We start from the raw sequence: 26,193 nt of genomic DNA, 5'->3' as shown, positions 1-26,193 counted from the left end.
ATGCTTATGTAAGTGTTTGCTACTATCTATGGATCTTCAGAAGTAAAGGTGAAAATTAAGTAGCTTTCTCTCTGACCTTATTTCCTCTGAGTTACAAAAATATAAGAAGAAAATTGTCACCACTTCTGTATTGTGGAATGATTTGAAGGGGGCACTTTTTTTTTTTTTTTTAATCTCACAACACTTGTAATGCAATTGTCCTAAAAGGAGGCATATTTAACCTTTAACCAAGACTAAATTAACCAGAATTGTTTTTACACTTCCCTTTAGAAAAAAGGAGACAAATTGTAAGAAAATAGCTCATTAATAGGGTGTCTTCAGAAAGAAACTTCAAACAACCTTGTTATGTTCTGGGGTCACTGTGTAGTCAGTACAATTTCATATATTTAAGTATTTAGAATTCTGTAAATGAAAAGGCAAGGAGTCTTACCTGGGTCCCTGGGGCCCTGCAAATTTCATACAAAATTTTGTGAGCATTGTGCACTTCCCTAGAGAAAAAGATCCTGACTTTTATCATGTTCTCAGAGTGGCTTATGACACCCAAAATGTTAAAAGCCATCTTCTAAAGCAGTATAAATTTTTCATCTTTAATGAAAGGTAAAATTATGTTTATCATGTCTATTTACCAAGGCAGAAAAATCTATAAGTTTGTCTTAAATTTGTAGTAAAAAGGTTCAAAACAAAAACTCCCCCCCCCCCATGAACCCTTAGCTGATCAGAAAATGTAATTGACCAGCATTGCAGGTAACCAATGTTTACTTGTGTCAAACAGCAAACATTAGCTAAGCTGGTATTTCGTCTGGAGAAAATGGTGGTTTTATCTATTTTTCACTCTTTTTTTCCTTCTAGTTTCAGAATTATTGACATTTTCTTTAGCTTCATTATTGTAGTTTTTAACGATATGCTTAGAAATAAAAGTATTCTCAAAATGCTTGCTTCGAAATCATTGTATCAATCTCATTAATATAATTTGGTATGGAATATTTCTACTCATTCTGTCCAAATGTATTGTGGAATAAATATCTGAAAGAGGACAAGGGAAAGTTGGGAAGGAAAAGAATTTTACTGACCTCTGAAATCTTAAAAATGGGCTGTACCTCTTATGCACTTGTGCAATGCCTAAATTCACATTTACTCTGCTGCTATTTTTAATTGCCTTAGTTAAAATAGCTTAACAGAATATTTTAAAATAATTGTTTCATGATCCTTAGAAAGGGCACACATTTCAAGCTCAAAAACTTTAAAGTTTTTAGTTCACAGAGATTAGGTAAATAATTCAGAAATGCATTCTGTTTACCTGTTAATAATTAAACAGGTTAGACTGTACTTTTTTAGAGTCATTGAATTTTAATTTATTTATTTGTTGGTGTGTTGATTTGTAAGAATTTAATGCATTCTGCTATTGAGAAATAAAGATAAACAGAGTGAAGCTGTATGTAGTAAATGGAAGGACTTGGGTTACTTTTAAGGAGACAAATGAGAAAAAAAAATTGATTGGATTTTAGGCTTAAAGCAGTAGTTAGTATATAATATTTCTGCATTTCCCCCCCTGTTTGGAAGAGAAACTGGAATTCCTAATATCATGTATAATTGAGTCAAGTGAATGGCCTTTTGTTGTTGCCCTAGAGCTCCCAGATCAATAGAATTTGATTTGATTTTAGATGGCTTTAATATGGGTTTTAGCAGGCTGCTATTATGAGGGATTCTTCGAGAAGTCTACCATAGAAATTATCAGATTTCTCTGATATTTTTAAAACTCTAATAATACCTAAAGTCAGAATGAACACTTCTACCATAAGAAGCACTTTTATGGATATACTAGAACTAAGTTAAGCTTTTTCAGTCTTAGAGGGAATGCATCTGGTCCTCTTGGGCATATAAATGTACAGGTTCTTTCTGATGTTCTTTGAGGATTATAAATTGGCTTTCATTTGCCATTTTTTTTTTTGATAGACTATAACCACACCTCATACTTAAAATTTTATTTAGTGAAAAAGAATTGTATTTTATAATTATTGACAGAGAATGGACTTTAGCAGTTCTGTTCATCTTGTCCTAAAACAGAGAAGGTCCCATGTGAAATGATGCCTACAAGCCAGAAGAGTCACAGTCATCATGTACGTCACTGTGGATTAAAAAGCATTTCTTGTGCAGGAATGGACAGCATGAAAGTGTAGTTAATTGAAATAGTCATTTGCTTATTTTAAATTTTTATTTATTTGGAATTTATACTCCAACTTAAACTGATTTGGAACAGCTTCATCTGTTCTCATGATATATTATGTTCATTTCTCTATAGTGGTCCTATCATTGAAAATGATGCACATTTTATCTGGTTTTGCTTTTCTTTGAAAATTTAATTTAAGATGTGAACAGTAAAATGTAGGCTACTAAAAATCCAATGCATACCGTTATGGGTGGTTGCTATTTTGTTACAAGTCCTATTTTTCTTTCCTTTTCTTTTAACCTTTTTGTTCTGTTTCCTTCCTCACTCATCCTTTCATCTTTCCTTCCTTACTTCCTTTTTTATTTATGCAGCTAACTGAGGGCCTTTATTAGAAGTATGGACAGAGAGACTTTTCAAATGGCTTTCTTAACAGTTCAGGAAATCTAGTAATCGTCTAAAACACTTGTTTTGTTTTCCTGATACACAAACTAGTGTCTTCTTTTAGCCTTTTTTTATTTTATAAAAAGTAATTTGTGTTTATTATAGATAATTTGGGAAAAAATCCTAAAAAGAAAAAAAATCTACCATAATCTTAACAGCTGAGATAAGTACTAGGTATAATTTATTATAGATCCTTAAAAGTCACATATATGCTTTTTCTTATATACACACAAATTTATAAATGCACACATCCAAAAATTATGCAGTCGATATATGTATATATTATAAATACATAAACTATTTTAAAAATTGGTATCTTATTATTGATGTGTTATAAATGTTTACTTGTCATATTTAATAGAATATTAGTATTATATCATATATAATGCATTTATCCAGTTCACTATTATGGAATGTTTAGGTTACTTTAATTTGCCTTTCTTTCATTGCTATTGCAAATTAATATTATTTTATATATATCTTAGCCTGTGTTTCTTCTATTGTGAATTGTATGTTCAGATTGATATATCTGATTGTAAGAAGTAAAACAATAAAACAGCTCTAAGAAAGCATAAGTGGTTAGCTATCTGAACTCCAAGGTGGGGAAAGCCTTGTTATATACAAGATAAGCCGAAAGATTTATGAATTTGAATACATAAAATGAACAGTTTATTTCCCCCCATACAATATAATTTGTGGAAATGCTACCTGTAATATATACCCCATACTGACGTCCCTCTGGTCTGCTCCACTTAGCTGTCTCTTCCAATGCCAATATCACAACCTTCACTTACATTTCAATTTTTGGTAAAACCTATCCTATTCTTTACCCCTTTGCTGCAGGGTAGAAACTTAACCTTGGTATTTTTTCTGTTGAAATTTATTTTGTAAAGTAGCCAATCTCCTGTGTTTTCTTGTGCATTTTATTTGAGCTAACTTTACAGCATTAGAATTGATAAAAGTAGTTTTAATTCAATTTAATCCAACAACAATTTATTCAATATTTGCTATATGCCAGGCCCTGTGCTCACATTAGGAATACATAAGCTACCTTTGTAGTAGAGTCCTTTCAGTAGAAAAAAATTATCAATTAATTTGATTTTGGCAGACAGAGCATGCAAGTGGACAAAATAGTGACCTAATATTGATAACTTTATTTTGTTATCCATGATTAATATTGGCCCTAGACATTTTATATATTTTCTTTCCTGTTTTCTTTTTTTTATCCAGAAAATGTTATGTGACATTTGTTTAACAGAATTAGATTAACTCTGGCATATAAAATATGGTGACTTTTTCATATTCATATAGTCTGTTTACTTTTTCTAATTAATGAACTGATAATTGTGTCTTCCTATTTTCAGATCTGCAAATGTTTATTGAGTTCATGCTAGGCACTATTTAAAGAGCTGTAGAGGAGATAAAAATGAATGCTTTTGGCAAGTTTATAATCTAGTTGGTGGGATTTACAAAATAATTTACAAAATTATGTAAAATTTATAATTTACAAAAATAATGGTAATAAAGTAATAGTTATGAACTGCATTTCACTGTGTACTATCCATTGTATTTGTTATTTAATCTTAATTACAACCCATTAGCACCCTGGATATTTTCTTTACTCTCTCCTTCACTTCATTCAGGTCCCTGCTTCTTGTCAGGTCCTCTGAGAAGCTTTGCTTTCCCAGTCTATCTAAAATATCAGTCCATGTGACTCCCAAAGACTTTACCTTGTTTTGTTTATACTCATAGTACTAATTATGTGGCATTATAAATCTAATAATTTATTTGCTTGTTTGTCTCTCCTGCTAGAATAAATATTAAATGGAAGAATAAACAGTGGTTTGTTGGAAGTTGGTATTCCAGTGGGTAAAGCTTAATTTAATGTATTTTAACTTCTGTGTGCTTAAATTTCCTTGTCTGTAAATAGCTGCAGACTTAATGCTTGTTTCAAAGATTGTAGGCTGTTCATTCTTTAATTCAATAAGTATTCATCGATCTCCTACATGTCAGGCATTATTCATAGAAATGGAAACACAGTGAAAAAGATAAAGTGCCTGTCCTCATAGCACTTATATTCTAGCAAAAGAAACAGACAATAAATAATTACTTGTTTAATATTTCACGCAATGGCCAAATTAATTTTCTCAAAGGTGTCCTTCTTTACTTTGTCCCCCCATTTTTTAAACATCCTCTGTTCATATGTAATTAATGGTTCTGATCTTACCTTTCCTAACAGATTCTAATTTTCAGTGCCTTTCCTAACGTTTGGTGTTGCAAAGTAATGTAATATTGCTTTTATGTTCCCTGCTAGTAGTAAAGCAGAACTATCACTTTTCTTTTCTGGACCCCATTTATATGTTAGTGAAGCCTAAACTGAGGTGTGGTTTGATGTGTGATTCTCTGATTTCCCTTTGTAAATCATTGCTTATGCATATTAAAGACCCAATCAAAATCCTCAGACTTTTTTTTTGATGGGTCTTTTACTATATATGTACCAGTTTATGGTACAGCTTATGTTTATATGTGCATTTCCATTAGTAAAATGACTTTTGAGACTTCAAATGCTGATTGTCTTGTGAAGATTATTAGTGTGACATCAAGGTTTTCATTGAGATTTCATAGCAAATTTAGATAGATCACTTTCCAAGGACACACAATATCAAGCTTAGTTTTTAATAGGAGAGTTGTTTCTAGTGGGTTCTTTTGATATTTAAACTCACCAAATTAACCTTAAATGTACTTTAAATGTACCTCAACCTCCTGCCTGCTCTTCTGTTCTCAGACCCAGCTTTGCTTCTGTAATATAAGATGCATTCAGATAGAAAGGAATTTAAAAGTGACTCATCCTTGCCTACAAATGTGGGTAGGACCCTATATTAGCTTCTTGAGACAGGATATCATAGCTATCTTCTAATTTTAATGCATTCCCTTCTGCTCTCGTGTATCTTTCCACCTAGTTTTCTGTTTTGTTCTCTTTGGATTATTTGTGTTTATGCAAATCTCCAATCTCATTTTCAAATCTTAAGCTAATTTTGAGGGTTGAGTCTTATCTTTGTATACTTCTTAACTCACTGGTGCTTCATGGTAGACCTTTGAGAAATATTTGTTAAATAAGAATAAACATAAATCAATAAATGGGATAAAAAAGGTATTTTAAATTAGTTTAAATTATAAAAAGAAAGTGTAAAAATCTTTATTCGTGTAAATGAAGACAGCTTTTAGTAATACTATAATAAATCCCTTGTTCCCCATCCATCTCATAAACATACAAACAGTGGTTTAGATTATATATTTGTGCCACATTTTATTGAGTACTTGTACTATAGGTATATATCTGAATCTGCATATGTTAGACTTCATTTTTTCTTTTTAAAACTCTAGATATTAGTTGACATAAGCAAACTCACCTACCTAATTCTCATGGCTAGTCATAAATATATTATGGAAATGTAAACTGTTTCCTTGGCAAATTTCTAATTTTAAGTATTTTTTTATAGGCACACAAACAGAACTGTTAAGAGTTGCCCTTTGAAAGCCTGAAGGCTGAAGGTAATGTCCATTGATATTTTATTGAATGGGTTTTATCTTCTTGAAATGTTTCATAATATTTAAGGCCTTGGGTTTACTACTTCAGATCTTTCCTTAATTATCCTTTAACACATTAAATATCTGTTTTCTATATCTGTCTACAAGTAATCTGAAATTTTAAATAAAAATGAAGAAACCTTATGTCATCTCACAATATCTCAATCTAGTTGGTTGCTTCTATACCCTTTCTTTCTTCTATATGGTAGTGTGTTGTATTCTCCCCGCCCACACCCCCATCAGTTTGGGACTCTTGATTTTATACCTTCTGCTTTTCTTACACAGACATCATGTTGGCTCAAAACCCAGAAATTGGTACCTATTTCTCCCTACCCTTTACAACTAATTGTAAAAAAAAGAAATATATATTTTGTGGGGACAGCAAAATCCTTCATATGAGATTTAATGGCTACTGATAATCAGAAGTCCAGAGTTTCAGGCAAAAAGGTTACAATTGACTTGTGTTGTTGCATTCTGTATAAAGAGCTCATAGGAATTGAAGAAGGCTTCTTAGAGAAGAGGGGGCTGTAATTACTTGCTTCTTACATGCACGGTTAGATCTTCCAGTGAGAATAATATGGTAGGATAATTTATTATAGAAGAGTAAATCATAGATTACATTGGAGAGGGATGGGATGGTGCGATCCTACCATCAGTTTTGTGAATACATACACTTAAGCATGTGTGATAGCTTGTTTTTAAATTTCTTTACACCAGAGCCACACCTCAAACATTCCGTTTAGCAGTGGGATATGCAAATTATTCCAAATGCAGCAGCAGCAGTACTTTCACCTGAATGTCAAACTGTCAGGGAGCTTTAAATCAAATCTTTATAACATTTTTAAAAACCAGCCAGTCCCAAGATGAGGCACCAAACTTACTGTAAAAACTTGATTCCCACACTTCCAAAAAAACTCCTGTATGTCAACAGGGTAATGTCAAAGTTCTAATTCACCTGCTTTCTAATTTTAACCTTTTAAGGATTTTATTATATTTGGCTTAATTATGATATTTTCTACAAATTAATGATAAATGCCTTGATTAATAAAACCAAATGTCAGAGAAAATGACAACTTGATGAAAAATTAATACTCAGCAATATTTTAAGGTACAAAAATACTAAAGATGTACTCTTAAACCTCATACTTCATCTGCTCTTTCTGAAGGTAGGTAGCCCCAATTCTCCTTGCAACTAAGTTTTCACAGCGATATGTGTAGATGCCTTTTAGCAATATAATTTTCAGCAATTTGTTGCAATTTTTTTATTTCTATTAGAGATAGAAATATATTTTTAATTTTTACCTCTCTTCCTTATCCTATATTATTTATTTTTATTTCACAAAATCAAGGTAAAGTATATTTTAAGTTGGAAATGGAAATGAAGTTACCATACTAAGAATTAGATTAGCTCTGTGTGTGTGTGTGTGTGTGTGTGTGTGTGTGTGTATGTTTTAAAAGACCTTATGATAAAAAATTTAGTAATTGGTGATAGGATATCTGTTAGACTATTACTCTGTTTAGTTATGAATATTTCAATTTTATATTTAAAAATTATTCAGTAAAAGTAATGTATACACAGAGACCACACAGCCTTTCAATGAGAAAGAGATTTTAAGATGTGAATTTGATTTCTGTAAAATATATTTTTCCTAATATCTCATTAAAAGGCCTGAATATAAATAAAGAGTTGTAACTTGCTTTTGAATTGTAAACTGTTGGTTAGCTCAAAAAGCTGAAGAATGAGGAATATGACTATTTTATTTTTCTCCCTTTACTGGCGATTAGGGAATTGAAAGATAAAAATTATTAGACATATTTTTTCCAAATTCACAAATATCAGGATGACTTTTGAATATGAATATTTCAGTATTTAACTAAATGGTATGTGGAAATGGTACTATGTAGGATTATGGCCTGTTTAGGTCTTTTGTTTTCATGTTTCACAGATACAACTACCAAACAAATGAAAGATGGCGCAATGACTTCTTCTATATTATGCTTTTGCTTTGTTTGGTTGTTCAGGGATAAAAGAGACCCACATACTCTACTGTCAGTGAAATGAGCTCACTTTGACCATATGTTCAAGTAATGAAATGACAGTCATACCTATCAACAGAAATTTTTGCCAACTAATATCAAAGTCAATTTTTTCTGGGAATTTCCAGAGTGGTGTTTCAAGCATGTTGCTATGCATAGTAACATAAGTAGAAAAGTGTTGGTCAACATCCTATAAACACAATATATGCCAATCCCAAGAAGATATAGTTTTCTATGGAGATTTCTTCTAGTAATGGTTAAAATTGGAGATGGATTATGTTAAATCTTCCCTTAGCTGGTTCTGGGTTTTTATTGCTTTTGTGTCTTGCCGGGTTCCAGGCCTTCAGTCTGTACTGGGGAGAGGCCACCAACATTGGCCTGCCCTGACTGCTTACATACCTGCTATGAATAGTAGCTTTGTCAGCTAGTTAATCATTGCATTATTACTGTCTCTGTTCCTTCTTAGCTGATCTCTGCCCAGACGAGTTTAAGTTCCATGGTAACACAAAGCTCCTATTATGTTCCTATACCTGCATTTATTTGTGTGAAAAATCATCCATTCTTTTTTGTCATATTCCTTTAGATAACACGTGCCCTAATTCTTTGACAGTTCTTAAATTACTTATTAGTGTGCATTTTTCTTGTTGATTGTATTCTTCATCATTTTGGCAATTTACTTCTGTGTATGAACCAGTTAATTTTTATTCATAAATTACAAGTTTTGGTTAAAGAAATACTAATACGTATTTCATAATCCACAGTTTTTATACATTTTTAGTTTATATTCTAGTTATTTGGGTAAATATTGTAAGATAATGATATTATTTTCCCAAAATGTCTATGAACAGAAGAGAAAGACTGAAACCCAATGCCTCTCCTTGGTGTTACATTTTTATTATGATTATTATTTTTGATCCAAGAAATGAGTAGAACCAAATCAACCTTACACAGTTAGAATTTTTTGTTCCAGGGAGTTGAGTTATGATATTTTCAACTTGATGCATGAATTAATACACACACAACAATCAACTGATGTTCTTTGAAGAATGTAAATCTTAAAGAAAATTAAAGTGTTAGACTAGCTCCCTTCCAACAGAAAAATACTAAATATGAATGTTTTCTAATAGGCTTAAAATATGTAACTTCCCAGTGTCAATAACTTATAATTAGACTATATCTTCTCTCTGAATGACTTTTAATAACCTTTAGAAACTGCTTTCTCTCCCTTAAGTCTACAGTATTTTTTATTCTGCATGCTTAATTAAATAAAACTTTATTTACTTGAAAAGATAATGCAGCTTGCAAAATTGCCTAATATATAACTTAAACACTGGTAGAATGATCAGTGCCTTTGAATGGGATTCATTTGCCTTATTTGTTTTCTTCGGAAACTTTTATTTATTAATTGAATAAACCATGCCTATGAAACACACTGGTCTGTAAAATAATCAAATGAAAACAAAAAAGCACAAACATTATCTAAGAAGTGTTAGGGATTTGTGTTTCTTGCCTTAAACACTCCTCCCTATCTACCATTCTCTAACATATCCAGGTCTCTTTCTGTATCTTTTAGTGATGACAAGATGTTTTTTATTCCTCTAATGAAATGTGAAACAGATTAACATGCTTTCTTTTTTAGAATTAGATCACTTATTGTAGTACTGCTCAGCATATCTTTGTAATACCCCCAACTCAACCCACAACTAATTAGTGACTTTCAAAATTAGGGAAAATCTTAGTTGTGTGATAGCTCTATATTTGCCAGTGATCAGGGAAGTGTTACTAATACACTTGTCAGTATTAAAAAGGAATTAAGTAAATAAAGGGCCAGATGGTCCAGCCCAGGACCTATCAAGAGCCCAGTATGTGTGGGCTTGCCCAACGGAATGACAGAAATACATTACTAGGCTCAGTGGAGTCACAGTTAAGCTTTCACTTAGGAAAAAAGGAATAGTTTTCAAATTCATTTTCTCATGATACAGAGATTTACATGTGCAGATCTCATTTGTGCTATAACATTTGAGAGCATATATTTCACTGTGATTCAAGAGCCAACAGTGTTCACATGTGTCAGGAAGCTCTCTTATAACAGGACATAATGGAATGAAAGTAAAGCATTTAGCATGGAAACATTTTTGCCTGTCAAGAGAAGACTCCTGCATTGTTTTCCCACAACAACGTATGCTTTTACTATTACAATACAATTATACTTTATTATAATTGAATATTTGTCTCCTTCAGGAGAGTGTGTGCCTCATGATATAAGGAACCTTGCCTCTCCCAGCTATGTAGTGTTTGTCACTGTACGTAGCAAGCTGAGGTACTAGTAAATATAGTCACTTAGTGTTTTGCTCTAATAAAAGTATTGTGATAACAGTTATAATAAGACTAATTTAAATAAAGAAATTAAGAAAACAAATTCTTTCACTTTCCTATGATTTGTCTTTGCATACATTCATATATAAGCATCTTATTTCTGAATCTAGTTTCCATCTTTGTTATTTTTCATCTATTTTAATTTATCTTGTAACTATGTATTTTCAAAGCTGTTTTGATCTTTTGGTTTCTAGGATAAATTGATAAAATAGAGTTGACATTTTTTCAGCCTTTCTTCTCACAATCATACAAATAATGCTAGAGGAGTGAATGACAAGATTAGTTAACCCTAGGTCTTCCTCCTTCCTTCTCTTCCTTTCTTTCTATCCTCCAACAAATATTTACTGAATGCTTGCTTTGAGCTGGGAACTTCCTAGATGTTAGGTATAACTGTTGAGCAAAAGAATATCACCCTTGCCCTTGTGAAGGTTATAGCCTAATAAACAGGCTAGATATTAAACAAATAAACACACAAATAAATACTAGAAACATGCTTATACAGTTAAATTATCTATTTTGCTGGCCATCTCAATTCTGGCATGGGTTTAGGGAATTTAGTCTATACTGGAGTAATTATTTTCAATGGCCTGTCTTAACAGTGGATTACTTCTAGATTAAAAAATTGCGGAGGCCAAATTATTTCAGATTGTGCCATAAAAGGGGTAGGGTAGCTTTGGGATAAAGATAGGTGAAGTAACATTTGTTTTCAAGCTGAGTCATAAAAAAGATAATTTGTAAACCTGGCTTACTATATATAATAAATAAATGATCTCCATAAATATTCTCAAGTAACAGTTTGAAAAATTTGGGGAGTTTCTAGTAACTTTTAAATTATATAAAATAATTTTTCTTTTAAAGATTATTTGTTAATATTTCAGAAGTTATCTGTGAATTGGGTTGCAGTAATGGTGAAGAAAGAGCAGGTGATAGAAATGTATATTTTTTCCTTCCTTTCATTGGACATGTGTGTGGATCAGTTTTGTCTTCTGATCAGATTGTTCATTATGCTCCCTTTTGGATATGTGTACTGTTTGGCCTTCCAGCCTTGCATGCTCATTCAAAAGCATTCCAAGTCATTATGCTTGTTCAGTAAAAAGACCATTTCCTCCATCAGCTATCCACTTGGACACATTCTTTACTCACAAAAAGATTTTGTATGCATACAGTGTATAATAGATGAATTTGTCAAATTAATCACAGATAATCAGGTTTTTAAAGTTATAATTTGAGCTATGACCTCTCAAACTGAATTATAAGATTTGCCCCTTTGGTTTATGGTTCGACACAGCAGCCATTAATTATAGTTTTTAAAGGACATATTATTTCTGTTAGAATTCATGTTATGAAAATAGTTTAAGTATTTTCCTTTTAACTTTCAAGAATGAATGCTGTAATGTAAATGCATGCATGTATATATTATGTGCATTCAAATATAATAAACAGCTGGCATACATATGCATATTATTTATAATCAATGTATATTTATAGTGGTACATTAAATTTGTAAAATCAACCTACAGGGATTTTTATGTAATAACCCATGCATTAACACTAGGTCCATACCAGTATCAGGATGAGACCAGCTTTTTAAATATGTTTATCAGGGTGAGAGAGTCTTTATTACCATTTGAACCTAAGCTTTTTCCCTTTCCTTTTCCTAGAGCAAGGGATACGGGAGTAGGTGTTTATGAATGCCCAGGTCAATGTGGAGAATTTAAGTTGCTTACATGGTTTTTGCAAATGTGTGTATATATATATATATATATATATATATATATATGTACCTCAAGGTACTGAGATGGAAAGTACATAGCAGTATGATCAGTTTAGGTAAGTGCAGAAAGAAATCCAGATGTGGGAACACTTTGCTGATATCATCAGTATTTGAAATGGGGAAATTTAGTGTGTTTTTTATTGGATAAAAAGGAAGATTTACATATACTGAAAATAGTTCAGAGTACATAGTTTTGTGTTGCTATTTAAGAAAAATTTAGTACTATTTAGATGATTTCTTCACTTCTAAAGCAGGTTTCCTCATTTTGTACTAAACTGTATTCTTCGGTGCCAAGTTCACAAAATTAATTATGAAATATTATTGAGAGATGAATACTTAAAAACAATTTGAATTTTTTTTAAAGGTACATAATCACCTTTTTGTATTTCAGGTATTTTAGAAATGATTAACTTGATCTTGTTGAAATTATTCTCTAGGCTGAAATTTGCATGATGTATTTCTTAACAAAAAGTTAATAATTTAGGCAAAAGCATTGAGAAGAAAGAATTCAAGGAAAATGACTTTTCTATTGTAGGATGGATAGTATTTCTCCTAAATTTTTTTCCCTATAAAAAATATTTCCCTTATATGTTTGAGTATATTTGTAAGCTTTTTAAAAAAACATTTACCTTTATAGAAAAAGCTCTATTTTAGTTTCAGAATCATATTACTACCTTAGTTAATTCTAGAGCTTCAACTGATAACTTTCATTAACAGACTGGCATAATTTTGGAATGCCTTTATTTCATTTCTTCAACTTGTTTGTATTGTAAATCCTATACTGGAAATAGCATAAAGTTTCGAGTTAGAGCTGAGTTTAACTTTTGGCTCAACTACCTATGAGTTGTGGCAGATACTTCTGAGAGTCTGATTCTCCTGATAAAAGAAATGGGAAAATAAACACCTATCTCCAGTTAGGATTGGAGAGATTAATAAATTCTTGAATTCGATGTCTAGCACACAGAAAGTGATCAATAATTGATAGCTAGCTGTTTAAACTTGAGCAATGTCACCAGTTTCAAAACTTTGAAGCATTTCTTTTTAATGATTTCCGTTTTTTGGATAAATTTACTATATTGTCTTCTCTTCACCCCATGTGCTTCTTCCTTCTTTTTTTTTTCTGGTCACTGTTTTTATCCACCCAATTTTCCCATGTTTACTTTTATATCTGTAGTTACCATCTCATCAAGACTATACATGAAGGGAAAGATGTGACTTCCCGAAAGAAAATCATTGTGCTGTCAGGAAGGAGAAATTGATGTTCCAAAATGAGGCAAATATTTCATCATATGGGGCAGATCTAGGTGTTTTCTTAAAGCATGATCTAAGCATTAAAAAAGTCTTTTTCTGATCAAGTATATAGTTTAGATTGTATTCTTCTCCTGTTAAACCTATTAGTCTGGAGATTTAAAAGAGACTTAGAGAAACTATCGTTTTATCTCAGAATTTATCCACAACAAAAATCATGGCAAAAAAGGGGTTCTTGAAAAATAAGAGTACTAAATTTTCCTTGGCTTACTACCTGATTTTTTTTAGGTCTGGGTATTGATTGTGGTGCTTATTTTTATAGCTATAGTCACAATCTCAACAATCAAGTTAAATTCAATTTTAAGACAAAAGACATTTATTTAGGCTAAAAAAGAACTAAACCCGTGACTGGTCAAAGTTGTAGAACTCTATACTTGAATTGATGAAATTGAAGGATTAATACAGAAAGTCCCAGTAAGAGTTTAATACTCTGTAATTTTATACTAACCACTATTAATGATTGTATTTAGTTTGAAGCAGCTTTCTAAATGTATACACTTACCCAGCACCAGAATTTAGGCAATAATTAGCCTCTCAAATGGATCTGATTTGGAAAGCATTATAAAATGATATCTCTCTTCCTGAAGAAAGATGCAGTGTGATAAAGCTGCATTTGTTTAATGGTGTCTTAACTGAAACAGGTGCCTTACTTTGCTTTGTTCTTCAGGAGCAGCTTTATACATTTAAGCACTGAGTATACAGTACACAGTGGCACTATTAGCACATAAGAATGAGGCCAAGGGAAAACTCAGCTAGTATCCACACACCTTAATGCGGTTAGTAAACAGAGACACTAACTCTCATTAAGCATAATTAAACCTAATATTGACTGTAAACTGTTACTTAACTTAAACTTCTCTGTAGAGAGTGTGGAAAGGGATTAACCTAGCAGATTGGGACATTAATTACTATCTCTTTCACATTAAAGTTACCTTCAAGAAGGGCTATATTCATAAATAAAACATAGGAAGGATTGAAAGACTGAAAATATTTAAATTCATTGTAGAAAAAGAGAAGTCTAAATTAAAAAAAAAAAAAAAAAAAAAAAAAAGTGAGCTGTGAGTGGTGCCAGACCTAGCAAAATGGAACTCTTGCTAATTACTACTAAATAAAAAATAGGCTAAAATAATCAGAGAAGTGTACCTTTGCCTTCTGACTGACAGAACCTGCTTCACAGGAGACTCCAGTTTACCAGTATACTCTTTTTCATGTGCTTGCCTAAACTAATGTGAAGTTTGAAGAGAGAATGAGGGAACTTTGGAGAAATAAAATTTCTTTCCTTTTATTCAATCATTAACAGCTCTTTATTTATGAAATGGATTAAATGATTTTATAAATGTTTGATTTCTCAGCAAGAACGCACATTGTTGTTTTTGTTCAGTCACAATGTTGTGGTTACTGGTCTCCTGCTACTATTTAATAATCTCCTTCTTGGGTGCAATCTAAAGAGTATGTTGTGAGGGATATAAAAATGCCAGCTAAATTTAAGATCAACTGTAAGTTTTTATATAATACTACTGCCCCAAGGGGGGAGTCCAGGATCCAGGACATAAGAATTTAAAGAGAAAAGCAAAGTAATGACAATACAAACTTGTCTTTTAGTCTTAGAATTTTTTTCATAATCCTTCAGGCTATCTGTTTGAGGTGAATGTATATGTTATTGCCTATTCCTGGTTTTCTGTTTCCTTTCCAATAATGGACCATATACTTACTTCTGGACTTTTAAATTCATCAGGAATGGTTTCTAATTTTCGGAACTGAAATCCCACATATAATCTTGCCTGAGGTTGCAGTATTAAATTACTGCCAGGATCCTATCCAAGTCTTAGTGCTGCCATGCTAAATTTTATCTTTTAGGTGTGTATATATATCAGAGTAATATGGTAGTTGTGCATATGGAAAAGGAAGCCTAGAAATTAAGTCTGGAGCAAGTATTCATTTATTTTAGTGCATGTAGGGTTTAATTTTATAATAAAATCCCTATTTTCTTTTTCTGAATTTAAAGCTACTTTCACAGCATCTGAAATGAATTAATGCAGTAGAAATAATTAATGGACAAAAATCTATCCTTCATTTCCCCCATTGAACAAAAATTCTCAAACTGGTTAAATGACAGAAGATGAACAAAAACAGTGAGAGTAAGAGTACTTCTATCCTCTGTTCTTATAACAATCGTGACATTACGAAATAACCATAACAATGGCACTCTTATTAATCAGACATATTTATACTGAATTCGTGTTGGCTTCTGTTCTATATTACCTTAGTTTTACATGAACTTTTATTATCTGTGCATATCAAAAGAGACATGGTGAATGAACAAAGAAGCCCTGTTATGAGACAAGTATTATTTGACATTTTAGGAAGCTCTTATTATAGGGTTTCCTCTTAAGTGAGAATAACAGGAAGGTTGTCATCAGTTGCACTATTACAGACACTCTGGATTTTTAAAAACAGAAATGGATCCCACTTTTTTCCTTGAAGAAGATTCATCTATTAGAACAATTAGAATGATCCAGGACTTCTTTCTAATCTAGGCTCATCCTCCCAATCAACTTCTTTTATCACGTGAAACAATGACCTCATAAGACATCTCTTAGGATAATTGTTTTTCTCTTGGTTTACAAAGCTGTTTGACTCTTAATTTTTAAAAGATGCATAATAATTTTTAGACTTCTGGAAAATCTCTTATTAAACCAAACTGTAGAAGTCTTGCAAGATTTACAGCTGTAGCACAAAAGAGGTCTCCTTTAGGAGGACAGCTCTAAGTAAGTTCTTTGGGGACCTCTTACCAAGCTTATGATGGACCTGACAGGGAATTATGATGAAAAAGTGTGATTATGGGTAATATTGACTCTTCTCTTAAAACTACTGGACCTATACTTTGGGGACTGACCAGTTTTCATGTATTTTTTCTTTTATCTGCATCTTGGGATAAAGTTTTAAGTCCAAAGAAGTAAAATAATACTGTTGAAAGGAAAATAGGTGAGTCATTACAGCTGAAACACATCAGCTGCCTGAGTAGATAGCATAGTGATTCTCAAAGTGAAGAAAGGAAAGATCAAGTTACCACCTTTGGGGGTCTTTCAAATGACCTCCAGCCCAGTTGACAATTATTTATATAGACTCTTGTCTAGAGCAAAAAACAAAGCAAAACAAAAACAAAAACAAAAACAAACAAAAAAAAACTAGAAAATAGTTTGACCTGTTGAAAATTTGGCCTCTTTTAGTCTTTTATAGTGTCAATGGAGATTTTATAATTGCAGAATTTTCCTCCACCCCATCACTTCTCACTAAATTTTATGTTAACAGACAGTCTTGGGGTTCAGTGGAAAAACAAAATAACATATAAGCCCTCAGGAAAAATAAATGCTGCCAAGTTTTCTGAATGAGCCATGAAAAATTGGTAAACTCCTGATCACCCATCTAGCCTGCATAGCAATAGGAAAGGACAAAACTGTTTTGTACCTTGAAATAACTTACACTGAACCCTTTTAAAAATTATTTGATTATTTGCTTGTTTGTTTTTTTTTTAGTACAAATGTAGTATTTATTTCTTCATAATCACTTCCATCATCACCTTTATTTTTTTTATTTTTTTTTTGCTTAGCTTTTTTTTATCATCATTTTATTGAGATATATTCACATACCACGCAGTCATACAAAACAAATCGCACTTTCGATTGTTCACAGTACCATTACATAGTTGTACATTCATCACCTAAATCAATCCCTGACACCTTCATTAGCACACACACAAAAATAACAAGAATAATAATTAGAGTGAAAAAGAGCAATTGAAGTAAAAAAGAACACTGGGTACCTTTGTCTGTTTGTTTCCTTCCCCTATTTTTCTACTCATCCATCCATAAACTAGACAAAGTGGAGTGTGGTCCTTATGGCTTTCCCAATCCCATTGTCACCCCTCATAAGCTACATATTTATACAACTGTCTTCAAGATTCATGGGTTCTGGGTTGTAGTTTGATAGTTTCAGGTATCCACCACCAACTAACCCAATTCTTTAGAACCTAAAAAGGGTTGTCTAAAGTGTGCATAAGAGTGCCCACCAAAGTGACCTCTCAGCTCCTTTTGGAATCTCTCTGCTACTGAAGATTATTTCATTTCCTTTCACATCCCCATTTTGGTCAAGAAGAAGTTCTCCGTCCCACGATGCCAGGTCTACATTCCTCCCCGGGAGTCATATTCCACGTTGCCAGGGAGATTCACTCCCCTGGGTGTCTGATCCCACGTAGGGGGGAGGGCAGTGATTTCACCTTTCAAGTTGGCTTAGCCAGAGAGAGAGGGCCACATCTGAGCAACAAAGAGGCATTCGGGAGGAGGCTCTTAGGCACAATTATAGGGAGGCCTAGCCTCTCCTCTGCAGCAACCGTCTTCCCAAGGGTAAAACCCATGGTAGAGGGCTCAACCCATCAAACCACCAGTCCCCTATATCTGTGGTCATGCCAGCAACCATCGAGGTGGCGCAGGCAAACACCCCTGCATTCTCCACAGGCTCCTCAAGGGGGCACTACATCTTTTTTTCCTTGTTTTTCTTTTTTTTTTTTTTTAACTTTCCCTTCTTTTTTAAATCAACTGTATGAAAAAAAAAGTTAAAAAGAAAACAAACATACAATAAAAGAACATTTCAAAGAGACCATATCAAGGGAATAAGAAAAAGACAACTAACTTAAGATAACTGCTTAACTTCCAACATGTTCCTACTTTACCCCAAGAAAGTTACCTAATATAGCAACATTTCTGTGAACTTGTTCCTACTATATCCATCAGAAATTAACAGACCATAGTCATTCCTGGGCATCCCCAGAACGTTAAATAGCTTATCTGTTCTTCTTGGATTATTGTTCCCCCTTCCTTAATTGCTCTCTATTGCTAGTTCCCCTACATTCTACATTATAAACCATGTGTTTTACATTTTTCAAAGTTCACATTAGTGGTAGCATATAATATTTCTCTTTTTGTGCCTGGCTTATTTCACTCAGCATTATGTCTTCAAGGTTCATCCATGTTGTCATATGTTTCACGAGATCGTTCCTTCTTACTGCCGCGTAGTATTCCATCGTGTGTATATACCACATTTTATTTATCCACTCATCTGTTGAAGGACATTTGGGTTGTTTCCATCTCTTGGCAATTGTGAATAATGCTGCTATGAACATTGGCGTGCAGATATCTGTTCGTGTCACTGCTTTCCGACCTTCCAGGTATATACCGAGAAGTGCAATCGCTGGATCGAATGGTAACTCTATATCTAGTTTTCTAAGGAACTGCCAGACTGACTTCCAGAGTGGCTGAACCATTATACAGTCCCACCAACAATGAATAAGAGTTCCAATTTCTCCACATCCCCTCCAGCATTTGTAGTTTCCTGTTTGTTTAATGGCAGCCATTCTAATCGGTGTTAGATGGTATCTCATTGTGGTCTTAATTTGCATCTCTCTAATAGCTAGTGAAGCTGAACATTTTTTCATGTGTTTCTTGGCCATTTGTATTTCCTCTTCAGAGAACTGTCTTTTCATGTCCTTTGCCCATTTTATAATTGGGCTGTCTGTACTATTGTCATTGAGTTGTAGGATTTCTTTATATATGCAAGATATCAGTCTTTTGTCAGATACATGGTTTCCAAAATTTTTTTCCCATTGAGTTGGCTGCCTCTTTACCTTTTTGAGAAATTCCTTTGAGGTGCAGAAACTTCTAAGCTTGAGGAGTTCCCATTTATCTATTTTCTCTTTTGTTGCTTGTGCTTTGGGTGTAAAGTCTAGGAAGTGGCCGCCTAATACAAGGTCTTGAAGATGTTTTCCTACATTATCTTCTAGGAGTTTTATGGTACTTTTTTTTATATTGAGATCTTTGGTCTCTTTTGAGTTAATTTTTTTGTAGGGGGTGAGGTAGGGGTCCTCTTTCATTCTTTTGGATATGGATATCCAACTCTCCCAGCCCCATTTGTTGAAAAGACCATTATGACTCAGTTCAGTGACTTTGGAGGCCTTATCAAAGATCAGTCGGCCATAGATCTGAGGGTCTATCTCTGAATTCTCAATTCGATTCCAGTGATCTATATGTCTATCTTTGTGCCAGTACCATGCTGTTTTGGCAACTGTGGCTTTATAATAAGCTTCAAAGTCAGGGAGTGTAAGTCCTCCCACTTCGTTTTTCTTTTTTAGAGTGTCTTTAGCAATTCGAGGCATCTTCCCTTTCCAAATAAATTTGATAACTAGCTTTTCCAAGTCTGCAAAGTAGGTTGTTGGAATTTTGATTGGGATTGCATTGAATCTGTAGATGAGTTTGGGTAGAATTGACATCTTAATGACATTTAGTCTTCCTATCCATGAACATGGAATATTTTTCCATCTTTTAAGGTCCCCTTCTATTACTTTTAGTAGAGTTATGTAGTTTTCTTTGTATAGGTCTTTTACATCTTTGGTTAAGTTGATTCCTAGGTACTTGATTTTTTTAGTTGCTATTGAAAACGGTATCTTTTTCTTGAGTGTCTCTTCAGTTTGTTCATTTCTAGCATATAGAAACATTACTGACTTATGTGCATTAATCTTGTATCCCGCTACTTTGCTAAATTTGTTTATTAGCTCTAGTAGCTGTATCGTTGATTTCTCAGGGTTTTCTAGATATAAGATCATATCATCTTCAAACAATGACAGTTTTACTTCTTCTTTTCCAATTTGGATGCCTTTTATTTCTTTGTCTTGCCGGATTGCCCTGGCTAGCACTTCCAGCACAATGTTGAATAACAGTGGTGACAGCGGGCATCCTTGTCTTGTTCCTGATCTTAGAGGGAAGGCTTTCAGTCTCTCACCATTGAGTACTATGCTGGCTGTGGGTTTTTCATATATGCTCTTTATCATGTTGAGGAAGTTTCCTTCAATTCCTACCTTTTGAAGTGTTTTTATCAAAAACGGATGTTGGGTTTTGTCAAATGCCTTTTCAGCATCTATTGAGATGATCAACTGATTTTTCCCTTTTGACTTGTTAATGTGCTGTAATACATTGATTGATTTTCTTATGTTGAACCATCCTTGCATGCCTGGAATGAACCCCACTTGGTCATGGTGTATGATTTTTTTAATGTGTCTTTGGATTCGATTTGCAAGTATTTTGTTGAGGATTTTTGCATCTATATTCATTAGGGAGATTGGCCGGTAGTTTTCCTTTTTTGTAGCATCTTTGCCTGGTTTTGGTATTAGATTGATGTTAGCTTCCTAAAATGAGTTAGGTAGTGTTCCATTTTCTTCAATGTTTTGAAAGAGTTTGAGTAAGATTGGTGTCAGTTCTTTCTGGAAAGTTTGGTAGAATTCCCCTGTGAAGCCATCTGGCCCTGGGCATTTATTTGTGGGAAGATTTTTGATGACTGATTGGATCTCTTTGCTTGTGATGGGTTGGTTGAGGTCTTCTGTTTCTTCTCTGGTAAGTCTAGGTTGTTCATATGTTTCCAGGAAATTGTCCATTTCCTCTACATTATCCAGTTTGTTGCCATACAGTTGTTCATAGTATCCTCTTATAATTTTTTTAATTTCTTCAGGATCTGCAGTTATGTCACCTTTTTCATTCATTATTTTGTTTATATGGGTCTTCTCTCTTTTTGATTTTGTCAGTCTAGCTAGGGCCTTGTCAATCTTGTTGATCTTCTCAAAGAACCAACTTTTGGTGATATTTATCCTCTCTATTGTTTTTTTGTTCTCTGTGTCATTTATTTCTGCTTTAATCCTTGTTATTTCTTTTCTTCTACTTGGTTTAGGATTGGTTTGCTGTTCATTTTCTAGCTTCTTCAGTTTATCCATTAATTCTTTGATTTTGGCTCTTTCTTCCTTTTTAATATATGCGTTTAGTGCTATAAATTTCCCCCTTAGCACTGCTTGTGCTGCATCCCATAGGTTTTGGTATGTTGTGTTCTCATTTTCATTCGTCTCTATAAATTTAGCAATTTCTCTTGCTATTTCTTCGTTAACCCACTGATTGTTTAGGAGTGTGTTGTTTAACCTCCAGGTATTTGTGAATTTTCTAAGTCTCTGATGGTTATTGACTTCTAATTGTATTCCATTATGGTCAGAGAATGTGCTTTGAATAATTTCAAACTTTTTAAATTTATTGAGGCTTGTTTTATGTCCCAGCATATGATCTATTCTGGAGAAAGTTCCATGAGCACTAGAAAAGTATGTATATCCTGGTGATTTGGGATGTAATGTCCTGTATATGTCTGTTAAATCTAATTCATTTATCAGATTGTTTAGGTTTTCAATTTCCTTATTAGTCTTCTGTCTGGTTGATCTATCTATAGTAGAGAGTGATGTGTTGAAGTCTCCCACAATTATTGTGGAAACATCAATTGCTTCCTTTAGTTTTGCCAGTGTTTCTCTCATGTATTTTGTGGCACCTTGATTGGGTGCATAGACATTTATGATTGTTATTTCTTCTTGTTGAATTGCCCCTTTTATTAGTATGTAGTGGCCTTCTTTGTCTCTCAAAACATCCCTGCATTTGAAGTCTATTTTATCTGAGATTAATATTGCTACACCTGCTTTCTTTTGGCTGTAGCTTGCATGAAATATTTTTTTCCATCCTTTCACTTTCAGTTTCTTTGTGTCCCTGTGTCTAAGATGAGTCTCTTGTATGCAACCTATTGATGGTTCATTTTTTTTTGATCCATTCTGCGAATCTATATCTTTTAATTGGGGAGTTTAATCCATTTACATTCAACGTTATAACCGTGAAGGCATTTCTTAAATCAGCCATCTTATCCTTTGGTTTATGTTTGTCATATTTTTCCCCTCTCTCTATTAATATCCTTTATTGTACCCATACCGATTCTCTTTAGTACTGAACCTTTCTCCAAGTCTCTCTGTCCTTTCTTTGTTTCTCTGTCTGTAGGGCTCCCTTGAGTATCTCCAGTAGGGCAGGTCTCTTGTTAGCAGATTCTCTCAGCATTTGTTTGTCTGTGAAAAATTTAAGCTCTCCCTCAAATTTGAAGGAGAGCTTTGCTGGATAAAGTATTCTTGGTTGGAAATTTTTCTCACTCAGAATTTTAAATATATCGTGCCACTGCCTTCTTGCCTCCATGGTGGCTGTTGAGTAGTCACTACTTAGTCTTATGCTGTTTCCTTAGTATGTGGTGAATTGCTTTTCTCTTGCTGCTTTCAGAACTTGCTCTTTCTCTTCTGTGTTTGACAGTGTGATCAGAATATGTCTCGGAGTGGGTTTATTTGGATTTATTCTATTTGGAGTTCGCTGAGCATTTATGATTTGTGTATTTATGTTGTTTTGAAGATTTGGGAAGTTTTTCCCAACAATTTCTTTGAATACTCTTCCTAGACCTTTACCCTTTTCTTCCCCTTCTGGAACACCAATGAGTCTTATATTCGGACGTTTCATATTATCTATCATATCCCTGAGGTCCATTTCGATTTTTTCAATTTTTTTCCCCATTCTTTCTTTTATGCTTTCATTTTCCAATCTGTCATCTTCCAGGTCACTGATTCGTTGTTCAACTTCCTCTATTCTTGTACTATGAGTGTCCAGAATCTTTTTAATTTGGTCAACAGTTTCTTTAATTTCCATAAGATCATCCATTTTTTTATTTAGTCTTGCAATGTCTTCTTTATGCTCTTCTAGGGTCTTCTTGATATCCTTTATATCCCGTACTATGGTCTCATTGTTCATCTTTAGTTCTTTGAGTAGCTGCTCTAGGTGCTGTGTCTCTTCTGATCTTTTGATTTCGGTGCTTGGGCTTGGGTTATCCATATCGTCCGGTTTTTTCATATGCTTTATAATTTTCTGTTGTTTTTGGCCTCTTGGCATTTGCTGAACTTCATAGGGTTCTTTTAGGATTTGTAGACCAATTGAAGTCCTTATCTCTAATTTATCAGATCTACAGCTTCGTGGAGTACACTTTCTCTAACTAACCAGCAGGTGGCGTCCACGAGCCACCTGTTCTCCACAAGCCAGTTCTCCCCTGCTTAGCCTTTTTGGTGAGTGGGGGAGTGTGTCTTGTGTGGTCCAATTGGTGTACCAAGCTTGCGTGTGTAGTTGGTGTTGCCTGCCCTGTATATGGGGCTTGTTTCTGGGCATTCAGGGAGAGGGGGTGGCTCTAACAATCAAATCTCCCTGGTGATCCTAGAGTTTTAAAGCTGCTGCAATAGTCTAATCCTTCAGTTCAGTCCTGCCACAGTTTGTCTCTGCCACTGACCCACAAGTCCTTGGTATTGGCGTATGGCTCCTGAGACTTGCAATTGGGCCCCTCTTCCAGGCTATGCACCCCCTGGTCCTCTGTTGAGGGATGACTGTGCTATGTCACAGGTGAGTGCCATCCCCCCAGGGTGGTTCTGGGCTGCTGGGCTGTGTAGGGAGGCTCCCAGTCTGGTGAAATGATGGCTGAATTGGGCTTTGTTAATTCACACTGCTCCACCTTCCCAACTCTGGGACAATCAACTGAGGTTGCAGGGAAGGCTAATGTCCACACTCAGTTTTGTGGTGTGTGCCTGTTATTTGAAGCACTTCCATCACACTGGGTTGTGTGGGGCAGCTCTGGGCTATGGGGCTGGCGATGGGCAGGAGTGTTTCCTGTCCACCAGGATGATGGCTGTGAACAGACACCCCCCTTTTCTTGGGAAGTTGTGGTGTTTAGTGAATTTTCTCAGCCACTGGATTATTGCCTTTTGTCTCAGAGCTCTCTTAGTTCTGCTCTTGTCTTGACCTGCCCAAATTGCAAGTTTTTGAAGCTTTCTGTATTGGGCTTCTTAGAGTAATTGTTTTAGAAAAAGAGAAAAGGAGTAAAAAAAAGGCCCTTCTCAGAGATCTAATGGGTTATTGAAATGCTAAGAGACAAAGCAATTAGGGCCATTAAGGAAAGGTCCACAGGGCAGAGAGATCAGCTTTTCTTCAGGATTTGCATATGAGCCTCAGGGCCTGAGCTCTGCCCTTCCCCTTTCTATGTTCACCAGAACTCCAAAAATCCTCCGCTTTTATTTTGGAGTTTTTCGTATTTTTTTTTTCTATGCCTGTCTCCTCTCTGCTGAGCTGGCTGCTCTCAGATTCTCTGGTGTCTGGTCACAGTCTATATATGGTTGTTTGGATCAGTAGAATGAATTTCTTATAAGGGCTGCCACTGCAGTTCTCCCTTCTCCTTCCCGGAGCTGACTGCCCCTCCTCCCACGGGACTGAGCCTGGCAGGGAGGGGTGCGGGGCCCCTGGCCACAAAAACTTACAGATTTCGCTGATCTCAGCAGTTCCACATTTTCATGAGTGTTGTATGAAGTATGCCCAAAGTCAGATTGCTCTGTGGTGTCCAGTCCACGCAGTTCCTGGCTTTCTACCTACTTTCCTGGAGGAGTAACTAAAACATAGAGCTCACCAGTCCGCCATCTTGCCCTGCCTCCGTTTGTTTGTTTTTGAATTTTAATGACTTTTATACATTTTTATCAGATACTAGAAAATAGGCTAATTGATTTTATTTTTGGCCATTATCCTCTCTCCAAGTGGTGGGGGATGGGTGGATACTTTAAACCTATTTAAAATTGGAGAAAACATCCTGGCCTGGAGTTAGGAGATGCTTTGGCTTTGGACCCATGATGAAATGTCTCACTTTAGGGGCGTTAATCAAACCATTTATTTAATACAGGGTCACTCCATAAATCCTGTGTGCTACTACTTATACCACTGGTCACTCAAATAGCAATTGGTGGTTGTTCAAAGAAATATGTATTTCCACATATCTTAACTCCCATACCAGATTATGAACTGTGGGGACAGGGAATATGTCATTTCTAACTTTGTATTCTCTTTAGTGCTTTGGATATTACAGGTATTCAGTGCATTTTTTGGGGATGATTCTGGTTAATATGGACAACAAAGGTCAGTGAGGAGTCATCAGATGGAAAGATAATTGAGTGAACTTTCTTACATCATAATGGGATTCTTCTTAATTTCCTGATACATAAAATTTCGGGAAAATAATTTTACCTTTGACCCACAAATCACTAGTTTCTCCTAGTAGCCAATTATGTATATCTCACCTGTGACCTAGTCTAAAGCTAGTTACTTCCAGTTTGTATCACGCCTTTAGTAACAAATCTGTCCTTTCATTCACTTGAAATTCATTAGTGCTTACTCTGTGTCAAGCATAGAGGTCTCTTGAGAGACCTCTGGACTGCTGGAGTCTCAAACATAGTTGAATTCTCTGAGTATTATATTTTAAGAGAGACCTTAAAAAGTTTCTATGGAACAGGAATTCTACTTAGGAAATCAAGAAAGGATTCATAAGAGAAGATAATGTTTGAATTGGAGATTTGAAGATGGGTAGGAGTTTGATAGGTGAAGGGGGATGGGGAGGTGGTTGCATTGTGGAAGAACATTCTAGGAAAACAGAACAGCATGCACAAAGGCCCAGAATAATAAGTAAGCATGGCTTATTCAGAAATGGCTGCAGATTAGTGCAGAAATAAGAAGTAAGGTTGGATAGGTAATGTTGGCTAGGC

The 26,193-nt window shown here is 34.4% G+C and overlaps 1 protein-coding gene across 8 annotated transcripts in view; it reads left to right on the top strand.

Moving 5' to 3' along the window:
- Positions 1-26,193, top strand: part of ZBTB20 (zinc finger and BTB domain containing 20) — a 911,487-nt gene that overhangs the window by 177,891 nt on the left and 707,403 nt on the right. For all 8 annotated transcript variants that reach the window (XM_037835777.1, XM_037835873.1, XM_037835864.1 and 5 more), the window contains exon 2: positions 6,109-6,160. The gene's annotated coding sequence lies outside the window, so the exon portion shown is untranslated. The remainder of the gene's footprint in view (positions 1-6,108; positions 6,161-26,193) is intronic.

Source organism: Choloepus didactylus, chromosome 1 (genome assembly GCF_015220235.1).
Source record: "Choloepus didactylus isolate mChoDid1 chromosome 1, mChoDid1.pri, whole genome shotgun sequence".
NCBI classification, from domain to species: domain Eukaryota; kingdom Metazoa; phylum Chordata; class Mammalia; order Pilosa; family Megalonychidae; genus Choloepus; species Choloepus didactylus.
The sequence above is the reverse complement of the archived record's forward strand: the minus strand, read 5'-3'. Positions and strand labels throughout refer to the sequence as shown.